The sequence below is a fragment of the Octopus sinensis genome, linkage group LG28, assembly GCF_006345805.1.
Source record: "Octopus sinensis linkage group LG28, ASM634580v1, whole genome shotgun sequence".
Lineage (NCBI taxonomy): Eukaryota > Metazoa > Mollusca > Cephalopoda > Octopoda > Octopodidae > Octopus > Octopus sinensis.
Genome location: NC_043024.1, coordinates 4855269 through 4864724, shown reverse-complemented (window position 1 = coordinate 4864724; position 9456 = coordinate 4855269). Strand labels below are relative to the sequence as shown.

At 35.4% G+C, this 9456-nt stretch overlaps 1 pseudogene; it reads right to left on the bottom strand.

Annotated features, from left to right (window-relative positions):
• Positions 1 to 235: 235 nt before the first annotated feature.
• On the bottom strand, positions 236 to 8433 carry LOC115225622 (annotated as a pseudogene).
• Between the last annotated feature and the right edge of the window lie 1023 nt (positions 8434 to 9456).

The window sequence follows — 9456 nt, the reverse complement described above, 5'->3', positions numbered from 1 at the left end:
AATGACCAGCAGAATTAGTATAAGATCACCTTTCTCTACATCTTCCCCCCATTTCTTCAAACCTCCCTCTCTCCCACTATTCTGGTCAGCAGGGAAAACAGATGATGATAAGTGTGTAACAACTGAGCAAACAAGCTCTTTATTATATATATATCTCTGTGTGTGTGTATTATTTTTGTGGAAGGGTTGTATATTATTTGCAGAGTAATTACATATTAAATGAGGAGACCAGAGAAAAGTTTGATATTATTTATTCAGCATTACATGTGTTTCGTTTCCTAATAGGAATCACAAACATTTAGAAGTAGATTAAAAATGTAAAAGATTTCCTATAAGAAATTCTCCAGACATACATATGTGTGTGTACCTTTGACCAGATATCACGTGATGCTCGTAAATGGCTATCGTGACAGTCATACAGATACAGTTCTTCATTTCCAGTCTTCTGTTTCAAATATTTCTCACCAGTGAAAATATTTCCTTGCTTGAAATCAAGTGAAGATTGGTGACAGGAAAGGCATCCAGCTGCAGAAAATCTCAATCAAAGAATTCCATCTGATGGACAGAAGCACGGAAAGTGAATGTTAAATGATGATGATTATCATCATTGTAGTGATATGGTTCCTCTTCTGTATGAATGCAGTTATGTTTTAATAATTGATCATTTTCATAGATTGATTCAACACAAATATCTTGAGGTATGATTATATCTTTCATATTAACAGGACTGTGTACAAACAATTCACCATCTTGAAAAAAATGATTCAGGTTTAACATCACAGTGATATGTTTTCCTTCCTCTGTCAATGCTCTTTTGATTCAATGATGGGTCATTTGAAATGAAAGATTTACTATAGATATCATATTCATAATATAGTTTCAATCAAGTCTAAAGGTTTTTCTTGGGGAATATTATACAAGAAATGTCATTGTGCTACGGATCCTTTGCATAACGAATGCACTTGTGTCTAATTAAATGATGTTTTTGTGAGAATGATTTACTGCAGATATCACAATGATATGGCTTTACACCAGTATGAATACGCTTGTGTGTAGTTAAGATACTGCTTTCAGAGAATGATTTACCACAGATATCACAGCGATATGGTTTCTCCCCGGTATGAATACGAATGTGTGTAGTTAAGCTACTACTAATAGAGAAAGATTTACCACAGATATCACAGTGATATGGTTGCTCACCTGTATGAATACGTTTGTGTGTAGTTAAGTTACCTGTCTGACTGAATGATTTGCCACAGATATCACAGTGATATGGTTTCTTCCCTGTATGAATACGTCTGTGTGTAGTTAAATTACTACCAGTGGAGAATGATTTACCACAGGTATCACAGTGATGTGGTTTCTCACCTGTATGAATTAGTTTGTGTGTAGTTAATCTACTGCCAGCAGAAAATGATTTGCCACAGATACTACAATGGTATTTTTTGTCTCCTGTATGGCTATGTTTGTGAATATCTAAGCTATAAATACGAGAGAAAGATTTACCACAGATATCACAGTGATATGGTTTCTCCCCTGTATGAATACGTTTGTGTTTAGTCAAGTTACTGCCATCAGAGAATGATTTACCACAAATATCACACTGATATGGTTTCTCGCCTATATGAATGAGTTTGTGTGCAGTCAAGTTACTGCCAACGGAGAATGATTTGCCACAGATATCACAGTGATATGGTTTCTCCCCTGTATGAATGAGTTTGTGTGTATTTAGGCTACTGCCAGCAGAGAATGATTTACCACAGATATCACAGTGGTATTTCTTGTCACCTGTATGGCTATGTTTGTGAATATCTAAGCTATGAGTACGAGAGAAAGATTTACCACAGATATCACAGTGAAATGGTTTCTCCCCAGTATGAATGCGTTTGTGTTTATATAAGCTGCTGCCATCAGAAAATGATTTACCACAGATATCACAGGGGTATGGCTTCTCCCCTGTATGAACACGTTTGTGTGTATTTAAGCTACTGCCAACAGAGAAAGATTTACCACAGATATCACAGGGGTATGGTTTCTCCCCTGTATGAACACGCTTGTGAGTAGTTAAGTTACTGCGCGCAGAGAATGATTTACCACACACATCACAATGATACGGTTCCTCACCTGTATGAATGCGTTTGTGTCTAGTTAAGTTACTGCCCTCAATGAATGATTTACCACAGATATCACATTGATATGGTTTCTCCCCTGTATGAATACGTTTGTGTGTAGTTAATCTTGTGGTACCAGAGAAAGATTTACCACAGATGTCACAGTCATATGATGACTTTGAGGCTTCTTCCGACATCTTTTCAGGAAAAATAAAATCAATCCTTTATGTTTTACCTATCAATAGCCTTTCAAAAATATTTCTCCTCTCATCACTTTTTGCTTTTATACTTTATTCCAAACAAATATCACTTCTCTTATATTTCTTCAAAATGTGATCATTGCCAATATTTAAAAATGTTGCAAATAGTCTTTGGAAATCTATCAAAGTATATTTAAAAGAGAAAATTACCTCTTGCACATTTCAGACACAGAAGTAAAGAAATGCTTTCTCTCTCAGAGGAAATATTTTACTGTAATTCAGCAATGTTTTCTAGAAGCAGGATTATATGTTTGTAGAATATCTTTGCAGAGTCTTTCAAACATGATACATATTGATGATTCTTTAAAAGTAAAAAATACTTTTTAGCCAATTTCATGGGATTTTCTGAAAGAATAGAAGAAATAATATAAGACATCAAGCATGTTTAAAAGGTAGATATTCAAAAGTGCAAATTTATAACACTTCTATTTTGCTAAATTGTAGAAGTATTAAACTTATCCAATCTCATCATTTTTAAGAAGTTTCTATCATAGAGTGGACACATGTATTATAATAACAACTCCCAGACACACACACACAACAATATACATGTTAGTGATGCTAGACATCTGATGTTTTCATTTCAGTCTTCTATCACATCAACACAGGTTTGGATATGGGAAGTTTACTGTCAATATTTTGTGGAACATTAAACATGAAGAAAATTCAGTAAAGAACGAATACTTGATGTCTGATTAGCACCGTCAAACTCTTTCTTGGGGAATTTCTGATGTATATCGAGTTTCGTGATGAGGGCTTCACATTCCGTGATCCTTTTGCTGTTTCACTATAAATCTACGCCTTCAGAAACGGACAAAACAAGGATGGGGTGGCGAGGAAGAGAGGGTGATGAAGTTTGGAGTTTTCCATTTTAAATTAAAATTTGTTTTTGTTCCCCCATATTCTTAATCTCCGTGTTTTTTCCAGGTAGATTTTTTTTTAAAAACTCATTTTGGTGACTGGGGCGCTAAACTAGATCCTGAAACGAGGCTAATGCAGTTTTGGAACCACTCGTTGAAAAATGCATTATATCGAAAAAAATTTCGCGTATTCCTACGTTGTAGATGTCGGAAATTACGAATATGCAAAAAAATAAAAAAAATAATAATAATAAAATAAAAATAATTTCATCCCCACCAATTTAAATTTTTGATTTTATTTCCTTTAGAGAGAACGTAGCGAATTGACGAACATATGCAAATCGAAATTAAATACAAGAACATTAAATTGACAACAATTTGCGGGTTGTGTTTGCCTTAAATAATAATTTAATGTAAATTAAAAATACACCATTTTATGAGAAACAAAACATTAATGCTTAATAATTAATGCGATAAAGTTTCATAAGGAGCACAAATTTCACGAAGTCGATGGGGTACAATTGTGTAGGATTGCCTACAAAGTATGTAGTGTTTGTCGGAGATTTGGCTGTTATTTCTAGCATGAGGAGAAGCTGCTTCAAAGCCGATTTAATGCACAGATAGAAAACATCTACGCATGCGTAATAACGGAAAGGGTCTAAAAAACACCCTGTATATGCCCTGCTTTGGCAAGGGGGATATTATTTTTATTTTTGAAAATTGAATTTGCTTCAGAATCATAATCAAGTCTAATGAAAAAGTTAAAAGATGCAACGAAAATTTTAGGAAAATGAAAATAAGGGGAAATTTTACTGGTGAGTGTGTTAAATTATAAGGCACAAAAAGAAAGTGACTCTCCCCCAGACACACTAAAATATGCTTCAACACACGAACTCATATAAAGAATCTTGCAAACCAAATCCCAAAACGAAACATAATCTCAGCATTTTTCCACGTATTTTACAAAAAAAAACCCAAAAGATTCTGAAAAGAGTGAAAATGAATTTGGAGAGGTGAAAGGCAAATTTTTTTTTACACATTCGGTATCTCCCTACCTGAAAATGTGGGTTGCTAAAAAACGAAATGAAACGAAATGAGGTTATGGTGACGGTCCGCCTTTTAATTTTTCTCTTGTTCTTTTTAGTGTAAGTACTTTTAATGGGGCGTAATATTGAAAAACATCAATAGACATTTCAAAGTAAAACGAGGGTGGTCCTGCACGTACTAGAAACAACAGCCAAATCTCCCTTAAATCACGCACTTTTTCCTTATCCCCAACCAGAGACCTTGTAAAATTTCACAAGGCGATAGTTTTTAAACAATGGCCATCAGCCTTCATTTTATATGTCGTGTCGATATTTTTTTTTAATAGCTTCACTACTAATTTTCGAGTAAAAGATTATATAAACGGATTTTTATATTTATTTTTGGTCAAATTAGGTACTTTCTAGTGTTTCAATTCAAAGACCTTTCATTTCGTCTGTAAACTATATTAACTTTTCGTTTCAGTAATTCAAGTGCACAATCGTACTTTTATACATTCCCCATCTTTTCTTACAAATTACATCGTAATTTTCCCGCAACTAAATTGTCCAATTTACAAGTCAAAAAGAGGAATTTTATCTAAACGAGGTATTAATCTGACATTAAGAAATAACGGCGATCCGGAAGGCGTAGACACAAGTGCGATGAAATATCGAAAAGAGAAGGGATAACACAATGAAAGTATTAAAAGAACAGCCTTACTTTCATATAATTTCGTCTTTGTTTATTGAGATTCTTTCTTTTAACTTATTCAACACATGGAAACAAACAGATGTACGTAATATGATACTAAATACAATAGAAATGTTTGTATAATACTTACATAATAATTGATATAAAGAGAGAGTCAACGAGTCAGAGCGGACAACGACAGCTTCAAGAGAATTTCTTCCTTTTTCCAACGAACGTTACTTCATATTTTGCTGGTCCACATAATAAAAAAATGCTGCATCTATTTCTTTAGACATTTAATTACCAATCATTTGTATATATTTGATTGGATTTTCTCTTAAATATCAGTTGTAAAGTGGAACTGATCAAACAATCAAGGTGCGTGAGAAACAGGATGAAGAAACAAAATTAGGAAGAATTAACTATGAACAAGGGGAACTAACTCCAATTGAAAAGCAACTGCCAATAAAAAGATCCCCCCTCATATTCCTTATTCTTCTTCATCATTATAATTTTTATGTTGTCATGGAAAGCGATTGGCTGCTCTGGCAACGATCACACTCGGATGGTGCTCTTAGCGCTCCACTAGCACGGATGCCAGTCATCAAAACCGATTTCGATTTCACCTGCCTCAACAGGTCTTCACAAGCAGAGTTTAGTGTCCAACGAAGGAAAGCTACGCATAAGTGAGCTGGTTACACCCCTGGCATAGGCCATGAGGTTCTGGTCTCATTTGGCTTGCCGGGTCTTCTCAAGCACATTATATTTCCAAAAGTCTCGGTCACTAGTCATTGTCTTGATGAGGCCTAATATTCGAAGGTCATGCTTCACCACTTCATCCCAGGTCTTCCTGGGTTTACCTCTGCCACAGGTTCCCTCAACCGCTAGGGTGTGGCACTTTTTCACACAGCTATCCTCATCCATTCTTGCCACATGACCATACCTGCTCAGTTGTCACTCTTGCACACTACATCTGATGCTTCTTAGGTCCAACGTTTCTCTCAATGTACTTACACTCTGTCGAGTATATACACTGACATTACACATCCATCGGATCATACTGGCTTCATTCCTTGTGAGCTTACGCATGTCCTCAGCAGTCACGGCCCATGTAGCATAGCTGTTCGTACACGTCATACATCTAACTTTTACTCTGAGCGAGAGGCCCTTTGTCACCAGCAGCGGTAAGAGTAGTCTGAACTTTGCCCAGGGACATCCTGCCTTGAATTCCTCTGTTTTTGCCTGGAAGACTCTGATAAATAGGAGGGGGATACAGACTGAACCTTGGTGGACCCCTACCTCTCCCCGAAATTCTTCACTGTACTCGTTGCCAACCCTCACCTTATTGACAGTGTCCCTGTACATGGCTTAAACAGCTCTCACTAACCATTCATCTATCCCTAGTTTCCTCATTGACAACCAGATAAGGGATCAGGGGACCCTGTCAAAGGCTTTCTCCATGTCAATGAAAGCCAGGTACAGAGGTTCATCTTTTGCTAGGTAGTTCTCCTGCAGCTGTCTTACCAGAAATATAGCATCAGTGGTGCTTTTCCCTGGCACAAACCCAAACTGAATCTCCTGTAAACTGACTCCCTAATTAGTTGGGCTATGACCGTTTCCGTAACCTTCATTGCCTGATCTATACATACATATATATATATGATAACCAGCTTGTGTGTCAGGCCGACCAAAGCCTTGTGAGTGGATTTGGTAGATGGAAACTAAAACGAAGCGGGTTGTATATATGTATATATATATACATATATATATGTATGTGTGACTGTGATTGTCCCCCAAACATCGCTTGACAACTGATGCTGGTGTGCTTATGTCCCCGTAACTTAGCGGTTCTGCAAAAGAGACCGATAGAATAAGTATTAGGCTTAAAAGTAAAGTCCTGAGGTTGATTTGCTTGACTAAAGGCAGTGCTCCAGCATGACCACAATCAAATGACTGAAACAAGTAAAAGAGTAAAGAGATATGTGTATGTGTGTGTGTATTATTTTTGTGGGAGGTTTTGATAATATTTTTTGCAAGGTAATTACAAATCACATAAGGACAATGGAGAAGAGTTTGATATTATTTATTCAGCATTACATGTGTTTCATTTCCTAATAGGAATTACAAACATTTAGATCTAGTTTAAAAATGTAAAAGATTTCCTATAAGAAAATCTTTGAACATACATGTGTGTGTGTGTGTCTGTATGTGTGTGTATCCTTGTCCAGATATTATGTGATGTACGTAAAGGGCCATCATGACCGTCATACTTGTGCAGTTGTTCATTTCTAGTCCTCTGCGTAAAATATGCCTCACCAGGGAAAATATTTCCTTGATTGGAAACAGGTGAGGATTGGTCACAACAAAGGTACCCAGATGTAGAAAATCTCCATCAATGAATTCCATCTCATCCACAGAAGCATGAATAGGAGAATGTTAAATGATGAGGATCATCATCATCGTGGTTCATCTTCTGTATCAATGCATTTACATTTCAATAATTGATCATTTTCATAGATTGATTTAGCACGAATAGCTTAGGTTACAGTTATATCTTTCATATTAATAGGACTGTGTACAAACAATTCACCATTTTGAAAGAATGATTCAGGTTTAACATCACAGTGATATGTTTTAGATCCATTTTGATTCAATAATGGATGATTTCATGTCAAAGATTTACCATAGATGTCACATTCATATAGTTTCTATATTCTGTGGATGTCTTTATAATATGGTTTCAATCATGTGTAGAGATTTTCCTGAGGAACAAGCTTGTCCTTCTGAAGGAATGTTATACAACAATGGGGTCCTTTGCATAACAAATACACTTCTGTCTAATTAAGTGGTTTTTGTGTGAAAGATTTACTGCAGATATCACAATGATATGGTTTTAGCCCAGTATGAGTAAGTATGTGTGTACTATTTAGAAAACGACTTGCCACAGATATCGCAGTGATATGGTTGCTCACCTGTATGAATACGTTTGTGTGTCGTTAAGTTAGCTGTCTGACTGAATGATTTACCACAGATATCACAGCGATATGGTTGCTCACCTGTATGAATACGCTTGTGTCTGGTTAAGTAAACTGCCTGACTGAATGATTTGCCACAGATATCACAGTGGTATTCTTTGTCTCCTGTATGGATTTGTTTGTGAATAGCTAAGCTATGAGAGAATGATTCACCAGAGATATCAGAGTGAAATGGTTTCTCACCTGTATGAATACGCTTGTGTTTAGTTAAGTTACAGTTTTCAGGGAAAGATTTACCACATATATCACAAGGAAATGGTTTCTCCCCTGTATGAATACGTTTGTGCCGAGTTAAGTGACTGCCATTTAAGAATGATTTACCACGGATATCACAGGGATATGGTTGTTCCCCTGTATGAATTTGTTTGTGTTGATTGAATTTACTTTCTTCAAAGAATGATTCTTCACAGATGTCACAGTCATATGGTGATTTTCCTAATTCTTCTGACATCTCTTCGAAAAATAAAATCAATCCTTCCAGTTGTACAGATCAACAACTTTTCTAAAATATTTCTCCTCTCACCAAAATATATGGATATTTTTCTTCTTTTTGCTTTTATAGTTTATTCCAAACAAATATCACTTCTCTTATATTTCTTCTAAATGTGATCAATGCCAATATTTAAAAATGTTGCAAGTACTCTTTGGAAATCTATCAAAGTATATTTAAAAGAGAAAATTATCTCTTGCACATTTCAGACACAGAAATAAAGAAATGCTTTCTTTCTCAGAGCAAATATTTTACTGTAACTCAGCAATGTTTTATAGAAGCAGGATTATACATTTGTAGAATATCTTTGCAGAGTCTTTCAAACATGATACATATTGATGATTCTTTAAAAGTAAAAAATACTTTTTAGCCAATTTCATGTGATTTTCTGAAAGAATAGAAAAAATAATATAAGACATAAAGCATGTTTAAAAGGCAGATATTCAAAAGTGCAAATTTACGACATTTCTGTTTTCATAAATTGTAGGAGTAATTCTTTATACGAAGTATTAAAATTATCCCATCTCTCTATTTTCAAGAGGTTTATATCACAGACATATCTATCGTAATAACACCTCCTGGACATTGCGTTTGTACTAGACACACACCAATATACATGCCAATGACACTAGATATCTGATGGTTTCACCTCAGTCATGTGTCATATTAACACAGCTTTGTTTGGTAACATAGACATCACTCCTCCTCTGCCTCATTCTGTACATTCCTAAATACACAAATACATAGATACGGGCAGCTTAATGTCAATATTTTGTCAAGCATGAAACATGGAGAAAAGTCAGTAAAGTATCAACATTCTTTTCTACTCTAAGGCACAAAGCTCGTATATAAACACGGTAGAAGTAAAGACCTGAACCCTTCAAAGGGATGTTTAGCATCGAAATTCCGGAGGAAAAGCCTAATTTGTAATTTCAAAAGGATTATATTTTCCTGAAAGTTATGAGGGAAAAACTCAGATCTTGT